Source organism: Echinops telfairi, unplaced genomic scaffold (genome assembly GCF_000313985.2).
Source record: "Echinops telfairi isolate 266 unplaced genomic scaffold, ASM31398v2 ScPeMD7_3;HRSCAF=10, whole genome shotgun sequence".
Classification (NCBI taxonomy): Eukaryota; Metazoa; Chordata; class Mammalia; order Afrosoricida; family Tenrecidae; genus Echinops; species Echinops telfairi.
Window position 1 is genome coordinate 29,578,971 of NW_022103899.1, and position 4,461 is coordinate 29,583,431.

Sequence of the window (4,461 nt, forward strand, 5' to 3'; positions counted from 1 at the left end):
CATTCATGGATATATTTGCAGCTGAGGTAAATAAATGCCTACGTACAAAAATCCTCTGCCAAGCCTATATATATTTATTTGTGGGTATACACTTCCACTCTCCCTCCTATATCCATTTCTCTATGCATCTACTCATAGATCACCATCCTTGCAGGATTCCTATATGACAGTGTTTACTTCTGCTGTCTTTGACACTTGAATTCCTCACAGTGTCTTCCTCTGCCACCTTCATTTTTTGCTGATCTCTCTCTTATCATATACTACCTTCTCCTTTATCCACATTTACACAAGTCTACCAGTAACTCTCCTATCCCCTCTCATTCCTGGTAATTAGTGAAGATATTTCTTTTAGTGTGACAAGTCCTTGGCTTTTAATAATAATTGTCTTTTACAATACTTGTTCTTTTATCATTGATTTAGTTCTCTCTTCTTTCCTCTGGAAAGAATGATATCCATATTTATTGTTATTTGTGGTATTTTGTTGTGTGTATGAACCATAGTTTGCTTACTCATTCTTCCATTAATGTGCATTTAGGTTATTTCCATCTTTTTGCTCTCATGAATAGTGCATCACCGAACATGGGAGTGCATTTATTTATTTGTGTTGTGGCTCTAATTTCTCTAGGGCATACGTGAAGTAATGGGACTGCTGGGTCATATAGAATTTCTATTTCCAACTTTTTAAGGAACCACTGTACTTTTTTCTGCAGTGGTTGTACCAGCAGTGGTGGGCGAGTCACAGTTTCTGCACCTGAAAAATGAAGATGCTCTATAGCACTGCTTATTTCACTCATAGGGTATTTCGGAAGGTTTAAGATAATGAAGAGGGCCCATAATGAATAAACAACACTCCCCACCCCCACCCCCCTGCCCTCAGACCAGAGTCCAATGAGTTGATTTCAACTCATGGTGACTCTGTGTGTCAGAGTTGAGCTACATTCTGGAGGGTTTTCAATGGTTGAGCTTCAGAAGTATATTGATCGCCAGCCTGCTCTTAGGAGGCACCCTTGGGCCCACTGGAGCCACTGACTTTCTGGAACGCAGAGAATGCGTTCACCATTTGTACTACTCGCAGACTCAATAGGACACAATTAGAAAGCGCAGCCACGGCTCTCCGGTGAGTCCTGGCTCCTGAGGACCCCATGCTTTGTAGATTAGAATTGCTCCATAGAGTTTTCCAGGCCAGCATCTTTATGGAAGCAGATCACCCGGTCTTTCGTCCATGGAACCGCTGGGCAGGATCGAACCACCCACACTTTAGCTTAGATGTTGAACACAAGCTGTTTGTGCCAACCAGAGATCTCTTGGCATAAAGTAGGTACTCACAAATTAGAACCTGTTGTTACCATTTTTAAGTAAAGGTTTATCTTTTAAGCAAAGAGTTTCACAATCACTCTAGTAAGAAGCAATTGGGACCCTTCGGTGTTAGAAATGACTTACAATCAAAAGTGTAGAAATCAGTATGTTTTATTCCATTCTCCAGTGGCACTGTGGGATCATCAGCATTGGCCTGCCAACCACAATGTTAGCTGTTCAAACCCACCAGCCTCTCTGTGGGATAAAGATGAGACCGCCTGCTCCCTTACAGATGTATCGTTTCAGAAACTGTAACAGGGCCACGATGGCTCAGAGTAGCCTAGATGGATGGTGGTGGCTTTTTCGTTTTTTTTTGGTGGGAAGTCCTTACTTGCCCCAGAGTGATCCAGCCTATATTTCACTTGTCCTGACACTTAGACAGGCCTTGCCTGGTAGCAGTGAAAGGCTTCATGCTTGTACGTGAGCCACCTCTGTGGAAGAGAGTGATACAGATTTTCATGTTACAGAAAGTGTGGCCTTAGGGACCCCTCCTAGCCTCTCAGTTTGTCACTAGGCCTCTTGGTAGAAACACTAGGCATGAGTTGTTCTGTGAACACCGGGAAAGAGTCACCATGTGTCCCAGTGGCCACTCAGAATAGCATCAGGAGCCTCTAGCTAGATGAATGTTGCAAATGAGATTTTATATAATCAAAAGAACATTTGGAAGTCTGGATATGCACATGTATTTTATGTCAATTCTGATTCCATTCTGTCAAACACACCACGGCCTCTGGTACCATATAAAGGCTGGCAAATCAGAGGCATGCCCTCATACAGAGGGGGTGGGGGTCCTCTTAGCTGGAGTGGCCTCAACTTTAAATAGTTACTGTGAAGACCTGTGAGATACGAGTATGGGCAAAGTGCCCGGAATGACCAGGAGTCAATAATGGTCCTCTTATTTCTGTAGCTCTTAGCATCCTAATCATCATCATCACCACAGCCCTGTGGTTATTGTCTGGGAGCTCAACCACGTAAAACCCTGCTCGTATCTCATTCTAGTGGATTGCAGGATGAACTTAGTGTAAGGGAGACTGCTCTTATGGTTATAACATCTCGTTAGGGAACGCAGGGATTGTGACATATGCAGACTTACTGTTTTGTTTCCAAGTCCATGTGCTGGCAGCTCCTTTTTTTTTCTCCCCCCCCTGTTCTAGAAATCACAGTCTTTTAGGACAGCTCTTCCTAAAGCTTTCATCTCTGTTATGCTGGTACACGCCTAAGCTGTGCCCCCTCCCACGGAGCATATCCAGATTTGGTTAAAACTCAGCAACTTGTGGAGGGCCCATTAATCACGGTTCACCAGCACCTAAGGCAGCCTTCGTCTGACTCCTTTCTGCAGCATTAGTGTCCCAGGTAAGACCAGGAAAACACAGAGATGGGAAACAGTTCAATCAAGGCCACATGATAGAAGGAGAAGTATGCAGCAGAATTTAAATTCATGTCTTATCACCTATAAGCTTGTACACCACAGCCCTCTTTGTACTTTTGGGTTAGATCAGCCTAGCAGTCACTGCTTGGGTTGTGTTCAGGAAAGTCGTGGTCCGTGGAACAGGTAGCATTAAAGTTATTACATACCCACCCATGGCTGACATCACCAGAAAGTGGGCTTCTATTGCATATAAAAGTCACCTTGTGCAGAGCCTCTTGTGCAGGTACCACCGTGGTTGTGGGAGCAGCCTGGTAAGTGCGAGGATTTGAAAGTTCTGGGAGATTTCGGAGCATGGTAAGTCAGAGACCCGTTCGTTATTCATTTCTTCTCAGACCTGCACAATATTAAGCATTCAAGTATTTCCAAACATGTGAGTCCCTGGCTAAAGTGCTGAGTTTTCTGCTTGCATCTGACATCATGAGACCACAATGGGAGAGAATTTCAACTCACAGACACAATAGCTCTAAATATACTTGGCTACAAAGATGAAAGTCCATGGAAGGTTTGAGACAGAGTGCTATGCGCATTCTGAGAAGATTAAAAAAAATAGCCTTGGAATTATATTATTCAATCGTTTGCCATTGAAATGGCATTGGGGCACAAGGAGAAAGGGAGTCCTAGGCTGAAAAGATATAATCTACCCGGTGGCATAAGAAAACATGGTGCTTTAAGGAAATTGGGTATGAGATGGAATTTTCTGGGGCAGGATTAAGGAGTGTGTGTGTGTGTGTGTGTGTGTGTGTGTGTATGTGCGCACACACATGCAGAGAAGCATGAACAAAGAGATGAGGTCAGAAGGGTACGTAGGATCTAGAACCCAAAAGGCTTCAAATGTGATTTTAAGGAGTTCAGACATTATCTTATTGACTGTGAGGACCCACAGGAGGATCTGAAGCAGAGGCGCAGTACATCAAAATTCACCAAAATTGCATTTCAGCAAAGATCACTCAGGTTTCAGTGTGGAGAGAAGTTGTGCAGAGGGTGCAGGAAAGAGACTGGGTCAAAACCATTAACGCCCTGAACTAAGGAGATGGTTAGCAGTCCTTCCCACCGTGACTGAAAACCAGTCTCATCGAGAGGAACTACTGAGAGCCGAATGAAGGTCGAACGTGATTGGGAGACAGGAGGAAAATAAAAGGCAATAGAGGAAACAACTAGGAGACAAAAGACATTTATACAGCTATAAATACAGGCATAGCCATATATAAATATATTTATATATAATAATAGGGATATAGGTCTGTGTACATATATTTATATGATAATTATCAAGGTAGCAGTCTGACAATGGACCTCTATTCAAGTCCTCCCTCAACAGAAGAACACTCAGTTCTAATAACCTGACATTTTGTGATGCTTACCTTCCCGACACAATTGCTAAAGACAAAATAGGTGCGTAAGCAAATGTGGTGAAGAAAGCTGATGGTGCCCAGCTATCAAAAGATATAGCATCTGGGGTCTTAAAGGCTTGAAATTAAACAAGTGCCCATCTAGCAGAAAATCAATAAGCCCACGTGGAAGAAGCACACCAGCCTGTGTGATCACAAGGTGTGGATGGCATCTGGTATCAGACATCAGAAGACCCAAAACAATCATACCCATGCAAATGAGGGGGATGGTGGAGTGGAGACCCAAAGCCTACTTGTAGACAATTAGACATTTCCTCACAGAAAGGT